Source organism: Anomaloglossus baeobatrachus, chromosome 6 (genome assembly GCF_048569485.1).
Source record: "Anomaloglossus baeobatrachus isolate aAnoBae1 chromosome 6, aAnoBae1.hap1, whole genome shotgun sequence".
In the NCBI taxonomy this organism is placed as follows: Eukaryota; Metazoa; Chordata; class Amphibia; order Anura; family Aromobatidae; genus Anomaloglossus; species Anomaloglossus baeobatrachus.
In genome coordinates this window covers 147070078-147087516 of record NC_134358.1, presented here as the reverse complement: position 1 = coordinate 147087516, position 17439 = coordinate 147070078, and the positions used below count along the sequence as shown (strand labels likewise).

Here is a 17439-nt window from a genome sequence, read left to right as displayed (position 1 = left end):
TGCAAAGTGTTATGGAGTCCATACAATGTGTGGGAAATTGATAATAGAAGAGTCCATGTTTTTAGAAATGTAAGAAGAAAGAAAATGAAAAGTTAGATCAGTGAAGCGGTGTGCTATGCCTTCGTAAAAAAAAATAAAAAATGTTTTGGGGTTTCTTTGTGCACATCTACAATTTGGACACTGGGAATTAACCTGATTGATCAAGTTAGTACAGGTCAGAGGATTGGTGCAGTTGAAGCAATCTTGGAGTGGGAGGTTTAGATTATGTAAGAGATTAGTTTTTAATCACTAAGGGTACCTTCACACTTTAGCGATGCAGCAGCGATCCGACCAGCGATCTGACCTGGTCAGGATCGCTGCTGCATCGCTACATGGTCGCTGGTGAGCTGTCAAACAGGCAGATCTCACCAGCGATCAGTGACCAGCCCCCAGCCAGCATCGACGTGCAAGCGACGCTGCGCTTGCACGGAGTCGGCATCTGGAAGCTGCGGACACTGGTAACTAAGGTAAACATCGGGTATGGTTACCTGATGTTTACCTTAGTTACCAGCTCACACCGCCTAACTTTGCGTGTGCAGGGAGCAGGAGCCGGCACTGGCAGCGTGAGAGCTGCGGAGGCTGGTAACGAAGGTAAATATCGGGTAACCACCTTGGTTACCCGATGTTTACCTTGGTTACAGCTTACCGCAGGCTGTCAGATGCCGGCTCCTGCTCCCTTCACATTCAGGATTGTTGCTCTCTCGCTGTCACACACAGCGATGTGTGCTTATCAGCGGGAGAGCAACAATAAAAAACGAACCAGCACTGTGTGTAACGAGCAGCGATCTCACAGCAGGGGCCAGATCGCTGCTCAGTGTCACACACAGCGAGATCGCTAATGAGGTCACAAAAAAACGTGACTCAGCAGCGATCTCAGTAGCGATCTCACTGTGTGTGAAGTACCCCTAACAGAATGGAGAGCAATTGTAGCTTGTTTAACAGAGATGAATGAGATACAGGTGCATTTCCATAAATTAGAATATCATCAAAAAGTTAATTTATTTCAGTAATTCAATACAAAAAGGGAAACACATTTTATGAGTCATTACAAACAGAGTGATCTATTTCAATGTTTATTTCTGTTAATATTGATGATTATGGCTTACTGCTATTGAAAACCCAGAAGTCATTATCTCAGAAAATTAGAATAATTACCACAAAACACCTGTAAAGGCTTCCTAAAGGCCCCGTCACACTAAGCAACATCGCTAGCAACATCGCTGCTAACGAACAACTTTTGTGACGTTGCTAGCGATGTTGCTGTGTGTGACATCCAGCAACAACCTGGCCCCTGCTGTGAGGTCGTTGGTTGTTGCTGAATGTCCTGGGCCATTTTTTAGTTGTTGCTGTCCTGCTGTGAAGCACAGATCGCTGTGTGTGACAGCGAGACAGCAACAACTAAATGTGCCGGCAGCAGGAGCCGGCTTCTGCAGAGGCTGGTAACCAATGTAAACATCGGGTAACCAAGAAGCCCTGTCCTTGGTTACCCGATATTTACCTTTGATACCAGCCTCCCCCGCTCTCACTGCCTGTGCTGCCGGCTCCTGCTCTGTGCACATGTAGCTAGCTGCAGGACACATCGGGTTAATTAACCTGATGTGTGCTGTAAGTAGGAGAGCAGGGAGCCAGCGCTAAGCATTGTGCGCTGCTCCCTGCTCTGTGCACATTTAGCTGCAGCACACATCAGGTAATTAACCCCATGTGTGCTGTAGCTAGGAGAGCAAGGAGCCAGCGCTCAGTGTGCGCTGCTCCCTGCTCTCTGCACGTGTAGCTGGTCACTGGTTGCTGGTGGGATCGCTGGAGCGTCGCAGTGTGACATCTCACCAGCAACCTCCTAGCAACTTACCAGCGATCCCTATCGTTGTTGGGATCGCTGGTAAGTTGCTTAGTGTGACTGGACCTTAAGAGTTTAATATGGTCGTTTAGTCTGGTTCAGTAGGCTACACAATCATAAGGAAGACTGCTGACCTGACAAATGTCCAGAAGGCAGTCATTGACACACTCCACAAGGAGGGTAAGCCACAAAAGGTCATTGCTAAAGAAGCTAGCTGTTGATTGAATGCTGTATACAAGCATATTAATGGACAGTTGACTGGAAGGAAAAACTGTGGTAGAAAAAGGTGCACAAGCAAATGGGATAACAAACCGCAGCCTTGATAGGATTAAAAAAAAGGCCATGTAAAAATTTGCGGGAGATTCAGAAGGATTGGACTGCTGCTGGGGACAGTGCTTCAAGAGCCACCAAACACAGATGTATCCAGGACATGGGCTACATCTGTCACATTCCTTGTGTCAAGCCACTCATGACTAATAGACAATGCCAAAAGCGTCTTACCTGGGCCAAGGAGAAAAAGAACTGGACTGTTGCTCAGTGGACCACGGTGTTGTTTTCAGATGAAAGTAAATTTTGCATTTCATTTGGAAATCAAGGTCCCAGAGTCTGGAGGAAGAGTGGAGAAGCCACAATCCAAGCTGCTTGAGGTCTGGTGTGAAGTTTCCACAATCAGTGATGGTTTGGGGAGCCATGTCATCTGCTGGTGTAGGTCCACTGTATTTTATCAAAACCAAAGTCAGCGCAGCCATCTACCAGGAAATTTTAGAGCACTTCATGCTTTCCTCTGCCAACAAGCTTTTTGGAGATGGACATTTCACTTTCCAGCAGGACTTGGCACCTGTCCACACTGCCAAAAGTACTAATACCTGGTTTAATAACCACAGTATCACTGTGCTTGATTGGCCAGCAAACTCGCCTGATCTAAACCCCATAGAAAATCTATGGGGTATTGTCAAGAGGAAGAGGAGCGACACCCGACCCAAGAATGCTGACGAGCTGAAGACTGCTATCAGAGCAACTTAGGCTTCCAAAACACCTCAGCAGTGCCACAAGCTGATCGCCTCCATGCCACGTTGCATTGATGCAGTAATTCATGCAAAAGGAGCCCCGACCAAGTATTGAGTGCATTTACTGTACAAACGTTTCAGTAGGCGCCAACATTTCTTAGTTTCTAAGTTGTTCTTATATAATATTCTAAATTTCTGAGATATTGACTTTTAGGTTTTCATTGGCTGTAAGCCATAATCATCAACATTAACAAAAATAAACACTTGAAATAGATCACTCTGTTTGCAATGACTCTATGTAATATAAGAGTTTCTTTTTTCGTATTGAAATGCTGAAATTAATTTTTTATGATATTCCAATTTATTGAGTTGCTCTTGTATATTGCTGGTTCAGCACTGTGGAGAGCTTTGTGGTTGAGAGTGATAACTGTATTTTGTATTCTGAAGTGGATCGGTAACTAATTGGTTAGCACTGTTGCTTTGCAGCGCTGGAGTCCTGGGTTCAAATTCTACCAAGGATGACATTTGCAAGGAGTTTGTATGTTCTTCCACTGTTTGTATGGGTTTCCTCCGAGTTCTCAGGTTTCTTCCAACACTGCAAAGGCAAACTGATAGGGTATCTAGATTCTACCAAGGATGACATTTGCAAGGAGTTTGTATGTTCTTCCACTGTTTGTATGGGTTTCCTCCGAGTTCTCAGGTTTCTTCCAACACTGCAAAGGCAAACTGATAGGGTATCTAGATCCCTGCTGTTGAAGTAATGGTGCTGTATAAGGATTTAAAATAAATAAATGTCTGGCACTGGGTGGAATCATAAATGTAGCGGCTGGACAGAATGACAAGCCTGGCTGCTACATTCATGAAAGATTGGAGAATTTAATGAGAGGAAGATACATTGGTAGAGAGTTGCAATAGTCAAAATGAGAATGAGTTAGAGGAACATTAAGAGTTTTTGCAGTTTCAACTGGAGATTTTTCCAAAATATTTTTTAGGTGCAGGTGACAAGAGCTGGCAACTGATTGAATAAAGAGATTGAAGGAAAGGGCTGAGTCAGTATTAACCCTAAAACACTCTGCTTGTTAGGTATGGTAGTAGCAGAAATGGATATATTCGGTTTAGGTAGTTTAGCAGAGGGACAAAACTTAAGTTCATTTATGTAGAGATTCAGTTTCAGGTATAGGGAAGTCATGATCTTGGAGACTGAATGCTAATCTGCCGATAGTTTGTTGAAGTAAAGCTGTATATAGAAAAGGGCACCTAGAACTGATGTACCCTGACAGGGGAAGAAAAAGAGGTGACCCAAGAGAGAGCGATAAACATAAGAGTGGAGCATTGCGAGATGGAGATGGTGATCCATGGTGTGAATAGCTGCAGAGCAATCCAGAAGAATCAGAAGACAGTAGTTAGTATTAGATTTATCTGTTAGTAGATTTTTAGACACTTTTGGCTATGTGCGCACAGTGCGTTTTTCGCGGCGTTTTGCGCGTTTTTCAGGTGCGTTTTTGGCCTCAAAACTGCAGGACTTTGCTTCCCTAGCAAAGTCTATGAGTTTTCATTTTTGCTGTCCGCACACATCTGTTTTTTTTACCTGCGTTTTTGAGTTAAAAAAAAAAAAAATGGACATGTCAGTTCTTTCCTGCGTTTTTCTGCGTTTTCCGCCCATGCAATGCATTTGAAAAACGCAGCAAAACGCAGAGATCAAAAACGCAGCAAAACGCAGCCAAAAACGCACCAAATCGCGGCAAAAACGCATGCGTTTTTTGATGCGTTTTTTCGACGCAGGTGCGTTTTTGTGCGTTTTTAGCGGCCAAAAACGCAGCGTCAAAAGGACGCAGTGTGCGAACCTAGCCTTAGTAAGTGCACTTTATGCAGAGTGTAGGATACAGAAACCGGACAGTAAAGAGTTAAAAAAGACAAGAAAAAAAAATGTAGATGAAAGATTAGAGATGGGTCTGTAATTAGCACAACAATGTGGGTCAAGCGATGGCTTACTTTAGTAATGGAATTATGACAGCAGGTTTGAAAGAGGAAGTTAAAATATCAGAAGAAAGGAAGAGGTTCAGTATTTTAGTTAGGTAAGTGGCGACAGCTGAGAGAGAAACTGGAGGAGGTAAGTGCAGAATACAGTATGTTCCTGTTATCCCGGTCTGTGTCTTGCTTGTTAAAGCTAGGCTATGCGTGCATTCTGAGTATTTGGTTGCAGAAATTTCTGCGGAAAATTTACATCTATTGGAAGGAAAACCGTGCGTTTTTGCCGTATTTTCGGTGCGTTTTTTTCCCAATGTGTTTTTCATGCATTTGAGGTGGATAAATGCTGAAAGAATAGACATGCTGCATTTTTTCTGCTGCAAATCTGCATGGGAAAAAACAACGTGTGCACAAAACTTCAGAATTCGGATTAACTGCTTACATAAGGATTTGCATGAGTTTTGTGACAAAACTTAATTCAAAAACGCATATAAAACGCGCGGTGTAGACATACACCTAAAGATGACTTTCTGCATCAGTAGTAGATAGTAAGTTACAACCAAGGTTGATTATTTTGGAGATATTGAGTGTCTGATCACCATGCTGCACACCTTCAGACAGAAACTCCTCTTGTACGATTATCTCATCGCCCCTCCCCTCTCTCTCGTTTCTCTAGTTTTGCGTTTGCTGATCCTGTGATCATTACTTATACTTGGAAATGTGCACATGTGGAAGGCTTTAGTAACACCCACTTACCATGGTATAGGCACCCTAGGAACTAGCAACACAAACTCACTATCTAAAAGTTTTTAATACAATTTTAGATTTCTGCTTCACATAAAGTGTAGCAACAAATTGGAGTTAAAAACTGGGGGTGCGTCTTATAAACCGAATATACGGGGGGGGGTATATATATATACTGCAGGGTCCGCTCTGCAGTACTGCTGGGGGCAGGGAAAGCTGGGAGTGGCAGTGTTAGATCTCCTGCTCCCGCTCATATAATATGCACAGCCGCTGTCCATCAGTGTGGTGCTGAAATTGCATCGCGCTGAGGGGCTGGGGCAGCGGGGCATATTATATCTGCCTGTGCTCCCTTTGATCGCACATGATCCCCCCCCTGTGTTAGATATGGCCCCTGTGCTGCTGCCCATAGTAAAATAAAAGAGCTTTACTTACCTACAGGCTGATCTCCGGTCTCCTGCTGCTGTTGTCTGTGATAAGGCACGCAGAGATATCATCACTCTGCCGTGCCGATCACATGACCGGCAGCAAGAACCAGGAAGTAGTGGAAGCCGGAGCTCAACTGCGAGGTGGGAGACAGAGGAGGGACAGCGCTGAGGAGGTAAGGAAAGAGTGTTTTATTTTATTATGGGCAGCAGCATGGGGGCGATATCTAACACAGGGGAGATGTGCCATCTATAGGGGCCATGGGCAGCTGTATGGGGGCCATATCAAACACAGGGGAGATGTGCCATCTATAGTGGCCATGGGCAGCTGTATGGGGGCCATATCAAACACAGGGGAGATGTGCCATCTATAGGGGCCATGGGCAGCACAGGGGGACGTGTCCCAGCACAAGGGGGCTATATTCAATATAAGGGGGCCATATCCAGATTAAGGGGGGCTAATTTTAGGATGGTGGGGCTATAAGGGACATATACCCTATATGATTTGTTAGACGGACACTGGCATTATAAGATGGACCCCATTTAACATTAAAAAAAAACTCTTTTCCTTCACCAAATTTGGGGGTGCGTCTTATAATCAGGTGCGTCTTATAAAGCGAAAAATATGGTAATCCTTTAAAATTAGATCTAGCTTTATTAAATGCTTATTTTAATGTCAATATTAAGTATTTACACCACACTTGTCAGGTCTAAGTGATCTATTTAATACTGTACCGTATTTTTCAGACTATGACGTATCGGACCATAAAATGCACCTAGGTTTTAGAGGAGGGAAATTGGGAAAAAAAATTGAAGCAAAAAATGTGGTAAAATATTTAATAATGCTGACACTTTTATGGGGAAGACTGCTGCAGCTTTACATTGATATGGGGGATCTGCTTCTAAAATTGTTATGGGGGAGATCTGCTGCTGAAGGGACACAAGTTGTGCAACACTCTTGTATGTGGACAGCAGTTTTGCACAACCTGTGTGGCTCTGCAACTGTTGCAAAACTACAGCTCCCATCATCTCAACCTGTCCAAGCATGAGGGGAGTTGTAGTTTTGCAACAGCTGCAATGCCACTTTGACAGGTATCACTCTAGTGGAATTAGCCTCTGTTTAAAGGAATCTGTCAGGTTAATTTTTTGGTACCTTACTAATGGTATCCTGAAGTAGGACTTAGGCAGTCCTTTCAGGATATGTAACTTTTATTGCTCTACCCTCTCCAGTTTCCTTGCTGTAAGCTCTGGTAAATTCAGTTTTGTGCGCTGGCAAGTAAAGCAGATTTGAATCCAAAATGAATATTCACTGCTCCCCCCACCCATAATCCTACCCACCTCTTGGTGCCAGTGTCAGTGATAGTAAAAATCTTCACAGTCATTGGCTATCACTGACATCGGTGGCAGGATTATGGGCATGGGGAGCAGTGAATACTCATTTTAGATTTAATATCACTGACGCAGGTGCTGACAGGTGGGCGGCATTATTTGTATGGGGAACACTGAATATTCATTTTGGATAAACATCTAGTTAACTAGCCGATGTGCGACATTGACTTTATTATAGGGAGCAGTGAAAGGATCGGATAAAAACTTTTGAACTAAACAAAAACGTGCTCATATAAAACACACTGTCAGTTTAGCAGTAGATATGTGGCAACCTATATCACAGAAAAGATACTCTATGAACGCCACTTGTTCTCCTCCCAATGGGGAGAGAGATCACTAGAATACTGGATGGACAATGCTCATAAACGCAGAAAAAAATCTCATTCAGCCATAGGCTGATCTCACCACATCCGGTCGATCACCTCCGACAGGAAAAAGGGTCTGTCCTAGTCAGAGAAAAAGGGGTTAGGAGCAGGGCCTCATATGGTAGGAACACCAGAGAAAAAGGGGTTAGGAGCAGGGCCTCATATGGTAGGAACCCACTAGCCCTCGACCCAAAAGCTCCCGCCCTTACAAGGGCAGTCCACAGTGGCGTAACTAGAGTTTGATGGGCCCTGGTGCAAACTTTGGACCGGGGCCCCCCCCCATGTACACAACACTTAGGGTACGGGATAATGATGCTGACACTTGGCTTTTACCCACAGCACCCAGGTTTCCCATGATCTAAAATCCCTCTATCAGCACCCAGCTTTCCCATGCTCTGTCATACATCTTTCCCTCAGCACCCAGCTTTCCCATATCAGAGCATGGGAAAGCTGGGTGCTGAGAGATGTATAGCAGATCATGGGAAAGCTGGGTGCTGAGAGAAGATGTATAGCAGAGTATGGGAAAGCTGGGTGCTGAGAGATGTATAGCAGAGCATGGGAAAGCTGGGTGCTGAGAGAAGATGTATAGCAGAGCATGGGAAAGCTGGGTGCTGAGAGATGTATAGCGGAGCATGGGAAAGCTGGGTGCTGAGAGAAGATGTATAGCAGAGCATGGGAAAGCTGGGTGCTGAGAGAAGATGTATAGCAGAGCATGGGAAAGCTGGGTGCTGAGAGATGTATAGCAGAGCATGGGAAAGCTGGGTGCTGAGAGATGTATAGCAGAGCATGGGAAAGCTGGGTGCTGAGAGATGTATAGCAGAGCATGGGAAAGCTGGGTGCTGAGAGAAGATGTATAGCAGAGCATGGGAAAGCTGGGTGCTGAGAGAAGATGTATAGCAGAGCATGGGAAAGCTGGGTGCTGAGAGATGTATAGCAGAGCATGGGAAAGCTGGGTGCTGAGAGATGTATAGCAGAGTATGGGAAAGCTGGGTGCTGAGAGATGTATAGCAGAGCATGGGAAAGCTGGGTGCTGAGAGAAGATGTATAGCAGAGCATGGGAAAGCTGGGTGCTGAGAGATGTATAGCAGAGCATGGGAAAGCTGGGTGCTGAGAGATGTATAGCAGAGTATGGGAAAGCTGGGTGCTGAGAGATGTATAGCAGAGCATGGGAAGAGCCCTTTTCCCTCAGCACAAAACATTCCCATCCCATACTTGTATCTTTTTCCTCCCTCATATATAGTTCTCCAAATACTATAATGGCCCCCACATAGCCTTCCATATAGTATAAAGGTTCCCACATAACCCTTCATATATTAGAATGCGCCTCCATAGTCCCCCATGTATTATAATGCATTTCCCATAGTCCTCCATGTATTATAATGCATTTCCCATAGTCCTCCATGTATTATAATGCATTTCCCATAGTTCTCCATATTTTATACTGCACCACAGTCCCCCATGCTTTATAATGCACCCCCACAGACCATGTGTAAGGTAGCCTCCATAGTCCTCCATATATTACAATGTAGCCCCCATAGTCCTATATGTATTATAATGCAGCCCCATAGACCTCCATGTATAATGCGCTGCTATAGTCTATGTATAAGGTGTCCTTCATGTTTATTATGCAGTCCCATAGACCTCCATGTGTCATGCAGCCAGCACCCCCAGGCCTCCATGTATTATGCAGCCAGTCCCACCAGGGCCTCCATGTGTCATGCAGCCAGCCCCACCAGGTGTCATGCAGCCAGCCCCACCAGGTGTCATGCAGCCAGCCCCACCAGGGTCTCCATGTGTAATGCAGCCAGCTTCCCCCGGGCCTATATGTGTCATGCAGCCAGCCCCCCCAGGGCCTCCATGTGTCATGCAGCCGGCCCCCCCAGTGCCTCCATGTGTCATGCAGCCAGCCCCCCCAGGGCCTCCATGTGTCATGCAGCCAGCCCCCCCAATGTGTCATGCAGCCAGCCCCCCCAGGGCCTCCATGTGTCATGCAGCCATCCCCCCCAGGGCCTCCATGTGTCATGCAGCCAGCCCCCCCAGGGCCTCCATGTGTCATGCAGCCAGCCCCCCCAGGGCCTCCATGTGTCATGCAGCCAGCCCCCAGAACCTCCATGTGTCATGCAGCCAGCCCCCCAGGGCCTCCATGTGTCATGCAGCCAGCCCCCCCAGGGCCTCCATGTGTCATGCAGCCAGCCCCCCCAGGTGTCATGCAGCCAGCCCCCCCAGGGCCTCCATGTGTCATGCAGCCAGCCCCCCCAGGGCCTCCATGTGTCATGCAGCCAGCCCCCCCCCCAGGGCCTCCATGTGTCATGCAGCCAGCCCCCAGGGCTTCTATGTGTAATGCAGCCTGCCAGCCAGCCCCACCAGGGCCGCCATGTATCATGCAGGCAGCTTCCCCAGGCCTATATGTGTCATGCAGCCAGCCCCCCCAGGGCCTCCATGTGTCATGCAGCCAGCCCCCCCCAGGGCCTCCATGTGTCATGCAGCCAGCCCCCCCAGGGCCTCCATGTGTCATGCAGCCAGCCCCCAGGGCTTCTATGTGTAATGCAGCCTGCCAGCCAGCCCCACCAGGGCCGCCATTTATCATGCAGGCAGCTTCCCCGGGCCTATATGTGTCATGCAGCCAGCAAAATAAAAAAACAAGTACCTCTCTGCTCCTTCTGACCCCTGCGACTGCGGTAGTTACGCCCCTGCCCCCATATGTCACACACCCTGCTCCCTATACAGCCTGCACCCCCATATCACACACACACCCTGACCCACATATCTCACCCTGCCCGTACCCCAACTTACCCCTCTCAAACACTCTGCACCCTTCACATGCTTCTGTCACAGTCTGCAGCCCTCATATGCCACTCACCCTGCAGCCGCCCCCTCCCCTCATGTCCCCTCTTTTCTCATTACCACTCATGTGTTTGAAGTATCTTCTCCTGCTTTCTCCCCGGCATCCTGTGTCTCCTCCCACACAGTCACATGGGCGTGACATCATCGCAGGTCCTGGTAGGGATGGTTTCCGTCTGCCGTGCAGGAGCACATCTCCTCTGCAGCAGGTCAGGAACGCCTGGTGGCCTCTCCAGGTCAGGGGCCCCTCTGCCCCCCTGCAGACACTGGGCCCCCCTGACTCACAGGCCGGCCCCCTAACTGTCGCGCAGTCGGCCACTACATAGCGGCACTACACATAGGGGCCCGGCAGCCGGCTCTGCAGAGCGGCTGCCGGGCCCCTATAACCCTGCGGGCCCGGTCGCAGTGGCGACCTCTGCGACCGCGATCGTTACGCCCCTGGCAGTCCACAGCTGTCCCTAAACTGTGACTGCTCCACATTGGTTCCGGTGCCGCCCTACGCGTTTCACCGCTGTCGGCTCATCAGGGGAGACGTGCACCACAATGTCCAAAGATAGAACTACTAAATAGAGGGTCCCCCACCAATTCCAGCTGGGAACACTGACTGACTGAACAAGTGGCATTCATAGAGTATATTTTCTGTGATGTAGGTTGCCACATATCCACTGCTAAACTGACAGTGTGTTTTATATGAGCACGTTTTTGTTTAGTTCAAAAGTTTTTATCCGATCCTATTAAAGGTTATGTTTTAATATTGTTTTACTGCTCCCTATACTATTTCTACTGTGAGATACCAAGGTATCTTGCTACCTGGGTGGATTCATCCACCCTGGATACTATTTATTTATGCAACATTGACTTTACCGGAGCTTACAGTAAGAAAACCGGAGAAGTTAGAGAAATCAAAGTTACATACTCTGCTCCTGCTGCCCTTGCTTTGCACCATCGGGACACCCCCTCTTCCAAGCTTAGGGCCCAAAGCATTGCCCTACTCCTTACGCCGCAAGCTTCCTTGAATGGCAACCCTGCTCCTGCCTACTGTAACTCTCTTCCACCATTGTCGCCCCCATAACCCACCACAGCTAGTCATTCAGCCATTCAGGATATAAGACATATCCCCATTTTAATCCCATATTTAAGGGGAAAAAAGTGCTTCTTATAGTCTGAAAAATACGGTATATAGTTTGTATTGTGAAATCTGGTGACAGGTAAGTTTCAAAGGGTTTTTACCAAGAATGGAAGTTAAGGTGGTGTCACACACAGCGACGACGACAACGACGTCGCTGCTACGTCACCATTTTCTGTGACGTTGCAGCGACGTCCCGTCGCTGTGTGTGACATCCAGCAACGAGCTGGCCCCTGCTGTGAGGTCGTTGCTGGTTGCTGAATGTCCTGCTTCATTTTTTCGTCGTCGCTCTCCCGCTGTGAAGCACACATCGCTGTGTGTGACAGCGAGAGAGCGACGAAATGAAGCGAGCAGGAGCCGGCGTCTGGCAGCTGCGGAAAGCTGTAACCACTGTAAACATCGGGTAACCAAGGGAAGACCTTTCCCTGGTTACCTGATATTTACCTTCGTTACCAGCCTCCGCCGCTCTTGCTGCTAGTGCCGACTCCTGCTCTGTGCACATGTAGCTGCAGTACACATCGGGTAATTAACCCTATGTGTACGGAGGCTAGGAGAGCAAGGAGCCAGCGCTAAGCAGTGTGCGCGGCTCCCTGCTCTCTGCACTGTGACATGTAGCTGCAGTACACATCGGGTTAATTAACCCGATGTGAACTGTAGCTAGGAGAGCAAGGAGCCAGCGCTAAGCAGTGTGCGCGGCTCCCTGCTCTCTGCACATGTAGCGACGTTATGATCGCTGCTGCGTCGCTGTGTTTGACAGCTAAGCAGCGATCATAACAGCGACTTACAAGGTCGCTGTTACGTCACAGAAAATGGTGACGTAACAGCGATGTCGTTGTCGCTGTCGCTATGTGTGAACCCAGCTTTAGTCTCTCTCGGTATTGTAGGAAATATCTCCCTGATCTCTGTGACCCTTATCAATCCAAAGAACGGGGCTCTGAAGCCCTGCAAGCTTACTAGCCAAGTAGCCACATCCATAGCATAAATACTCATTTTAAACCACACCACATATCTGTATATTAAAGGGAATCTTTTAGCATGTTTTTCTATGTAAGCTGAAGCCAGCATTGTACATGGGTAAATACCGCAAATTCAGGGATTCTTGTCTTGTCACAGTCTGATCTGTTGTTTGCTATGTTTGTTTCAGCAGCAGGACCCTGATCATTATTGGGAACTACAAAGTCACGCCCAAGGCAGTCTGACACGCCCCCTCCTGTGATTGACACCTCACTGTCAATGTACAATCTCTATTGAGATCTTGGTAGTGGTGGGGAAGCTCTCTCAGCTCTGCTAGATGGCTATATCTAAACATTCTGATTGTGTGATAGTGCTGCACATAGTAATCTAAGTGATACATCTTTGGATTCAGGATCTCTTTGCCTACATCATGCTACTCTCAGATGAGGTAGCAAAACTTGCTGAGAGATTCTTTTCAAATGCTAAATGTCTACATTTCTCTGATTTCATATTGTGATTTAAGTCACTCTGTCCTATGCAGGTGGACGTTTTCTATAGATTTCCACAATAGTCTGCAGTCTGTATTTAAAGGGAACCTGTCAGTTGATTCATGCTGTCCTAACAATCAGCAGCATGAATCAGAGACTCATTGCATGATTTCAGCCAGGTATGTTTTGTCTTCTAAAAGTCCAGGTGTTTCCATGAAGGTATAGTTTTAAGATGTGCCACGAACTATAGGAACAAATGAGACTAGTCCAGCGCTGCTCCAGGTCTCTCGTTATGGGAGCAGCGCTAGGAGAAGCCATCCAAGAGTGGCACTAGACTAGTCTAGTCTCTGGCTTTGGTCCCCGGATAAATCTGCAAATTATATTTTCTCTGAAATGCCAGGTCGTTTCGGAGAAAAATATATCTGGCTGCAATTACGCCACAAGCTCATGATTTATTCTGCTTGTGATTTGATCTGCATGAATTTGCTGAGAGGTTCCCATTAAAGAGAGCCTTTCACTAAATTACATGTTGTAATATTGGCTGCTAAGTGGAATAAAACTTTGTTTCTCTATCGTTTCATTGGGGGACACAGGACCATGGGTTATGCTGCTGTCACTAGGAGGCTGACACTAAGTAAACACAAAAAAGTTAGCTCCTCCCTAGCAGCATACACCCCGAGCCGGAGGCGGGCTCAGATCAGTTTTTAGCTTAGTGTCGTAGGAGGCTGATGTGGGCCGTCTCGGCCCCCCTCAGCCATGTATTTTTTTGCGCTTTTTTCTTTTATTTCGGCGCCGCTCATCACTCTCATACCTGTCGTCTTCTTCTCTGCAGGTATTCGCTTCACTCATCCTCCGCAGCCCCATGGGTACCGCTCCCCAGGGTCGCAGGGGCTTGAGACTTCGGGGCCCTCTCCCCCGCCCGTCCCCGTGGTACCACTCCCGGGGGTGCGCGTGTGGGCAGGTTGTTTTGTGGGCACCCCTGATTCGCCCTGAGGTATCACCCCAAAGGACGTACAGGGGAGTACAGCAGGGATGGAACTGCCGCAGCGTGTGTGTTAGATGGGGCCCTGTCACGCTGCATTCTCCTGAAGGGGGCTGTCTACCCCCATCATGATGTCCACTACCCTGCCTGCAGCACGCTCTCCCCCGGAGCCTTCCTGGACGAGCAGCGCTGTTCTCAGGCAGGGCCAGGGAGCCCTGCCTGCACCGCATCCAAGAGGGGTGAATCGCTGGGCCGGCGCCGCCGATTGCAGGTAGGACCGACCTTTCCTGCACTTTCCCCCGGCCCTCTCCATAAATTTAGTCCCCGGCTTCGGCCTAGTCGCTCCTGCGTCCTAGCCACGCCCCCGCTGCAGCGCTATTGGCCGCCGGTCGTCTCCCTCTGTTCCTCCCACTGCTCTGCCTCCTGGCTGATGGTGGGGGCTCTGAATCCTCCGTTTTTTTCGCGCCGGAATCCTGCTCCTCCCCCAGCCTCCTCCAGCGTCCCCTCGCCATTTTAGCCTGCCTCTGGTCCCCTGAGGCTGCAGCGCGCCGGCGTTCTGATTTTTCTGGCCAGCTCATTCCTGGACTCCACTTCTGGACTGGTGGGCAGCACGCAGGACCTGGGTAAGCTCTGCTCCTAAGGAGTAGCCCTCACTAGGTAGCATTCTCTGAGTTTAGGGACGAGTTAACCCTCTCCTGTCTCCTTCCTAGCAGCCACCAGGGAGAGTACCTGTTTGCACCATGCCTAAGGCTAAGCCCACCCAAGCCAAGCAGGCCCCCTTTGCACTATTTTTTGCATGCTCCTCCTGCAGCTCCAAATTTTCCCAGGGTCAGGACGCCCCTCTATGCTCCGTCTGTTCTACAGACGCGCAGCCTCCGCAGGACTCCGCAGCCGACGTTTCTGATACCGCAGACGCCACAGCGCCATATGCTGCAGGGCACTGCGTCCCGCCTCCCCCCGACTGGCTAGCGTCCCTGTCCCAGTCCGTAGATTCCCTCTCTGAGGCTTCTCGGACCATCGCGCAAGCTCTACGCCTGCTGCCGACGCTCGCCCAGGTTCCCGCAGACCCGGCGCAATTGCCCCCGGAGCAGGTGAGCCCCGTTGCAGGGTCCTCCTCTGCTGCTGAGAAACGGACCCGCCAGGTCTCGTCCTCAGACTCTTCCCAGGTTTCACCTTCATCTCCAGGTCCAGACCGTCAGTCCTCCAGGGAGGCTTCTGACTGCTCCGAGGATGATTCCGATGCGGTACCCCTGCAGGACTCAGAGCAGGCGGCCGATATTCGGCGCATGGTAAATAGCCTGATAGAAGCAGTAAACCAGACCTTAAAGGTACAGGTGGACCCAGTCTCCTCTCAGAGCACCCAGGTCTCCTTTAAGCGGGTGAAGCGGGCCCAGAACACATTCAGCGGACATCCAGAATTCGCTGAGTTACTGCGCAGCCACAGACAACAGCCGGACAAGGTATTTACCAGCGGTAAGTCCATTGATTTGCATTATCCCTTTCCTGAGGGTCTTCGAAAGGATTGGGCAGGTTCCCCTGTGGTCGACCCCCCAATCTCCCGCCTGTCTTCTCACACAGTCCTTCCACTCACTAACGGTCCGTCTCTCAAAGACCCTACGGACCGTACTATTGACAGGTTGGCCCGTTCCGCCTTCGAGGCAGCGGGCTCATCCCTCTCTCCGGCCTTCGCCTCGGTTTGGGTTGCGAAGGCCCTGATGTCCTGGGCGGACACGCTACGCGGCGGTCTCCGCGCCATGCCTGCCAATCCGGACCTGGTTCCCATCGCCTCGCAGATTTCCCTCGCGGGTGAGTACTTGCTCAATGCAGCCCTGGCGTCTGCAAGTTGCGCGACCCAGGCCGCCAGCAACAATGTGGCCATCCGTCGAGCCCTTTGGCTCCGGTCCTGGAACGCGGATGCGGCCTCTAAGAAGTCACTAACTTCCCTGCTCTTCCTAGGGGAGCGTCTCTTCGGAGATAGGCTGGACCAGCTGATCTCCGATGCAACGGGAGGAAAGAGTACATCTCTCCCCCAATTGCGCCCCAAGCGCTTCCAGAATCGGCGCCCCACCGCTCGTTTCCGGTCCTTTCGCAGCTTCAGCTCCAATCCCCAGCAGCGAAAAAGCCGCTCTCCTCCGAGAGACAGGAAGACCCCGTCATTCAAGACCAATCCCGCCTGGCGTTCACGCCCCCGCCAGTCCACGAGATCCTCTTCTGGTTACCGCCGACGTTCCTCCAAGTGACTCGTGGTCGGCGCGCAACAGCGCCAGACTTGTGGGAGAGCGTCTGTCTCGTTTTCAGCATGTGTGGATCCCCCTGACCGCCGATGCCTGGGTCAGAGAGATCATCACATCAGGCTACAAAATAGAATTCGAAACAAAGCCACCGAGACGTTTTTTCCTATCTCGCCCTCCCGAGTCTACCGCGCGGGCTCGCGCGTTCTTTCACTCCATAGACTCCCTCCTCCGAACCGGAGTCGTGGTACCAGTCCCTCCCGCAGAGCGTTTCAAGGGGTTCTATTCCAACCTTTTCGTGGTCCCCAAAAAGGACGGCTCTGTCCGTCCTGTCCTCGACCTAAAGCTTCTGAACAGGTCGGTGAGACCTCGGCCGTTTTGAATGGAGTCACTCCGGTCCGTCATCGCGTCCATGGAGGTAGGCGAATTCCTGGCATCGCTGGATATTCAAGACGCCTATCTTCACGTCCCGATAGCCACCTCTCACCAACAGTTCCTCCGTTTTGCGATAGCGGAAGATCACTTCCAGTTCACGGCTCTTCCATTCGGCCTCGCATCCGCGCCCAGGGTCTTTACGAAGATCATGGCTTCTGCCATGTCCGTCCTGCATGCCAGGGGTGTCATGGTCATCCCGTACTTGGACGATATATTGATAAAGGGCTCTTCCTTCGAGGACTGTCGTCTTGGGGTTCAGATCACAATCGACACCCTTTCACGGTTAGGGTGGCTGATAAATCGGAAGTCCTCTCTGATCCCGGTCCGTCGGATCACCTTTTTAGGCATGGTATTCGATACCATCCAAGGACGAGTTTTCCTCACTCAGGAGAAGATCTCCTCCCTTCAACGAGGGCTCCGCGCTCTCCGGCGTCAGCGCCAAGTGTCCATCAGGTTCGGCATGCGAGTCCTCGGTCGTATGGTGGCGGCGATGGAAGCGGTACCCTTTGCACAGTTCCATCTCCGGCCCCTCCAGCTGGCCTTGCTGAAGAAGTGGGACAGATCTCCCTTTTCTCTGGACCGCAGGTTTCATCTTTCGCCGGAGACCCGCCACT

At 49.6% G+C, this 17439-nt stretch overlaps 1 protein-coding gene across 1 annotated transcript in view; it reads left to right on the top strand.

The window, feature by feature from the left end:
• SPIDR (scaffold protein involved in DNA repair) overlaps positions 1-17439 on the top strand; it is a 667795-nt gene that overhangs the window by 540923 nt on the left and 109433 nt on the right. The window lies entirely within an intron of this gene.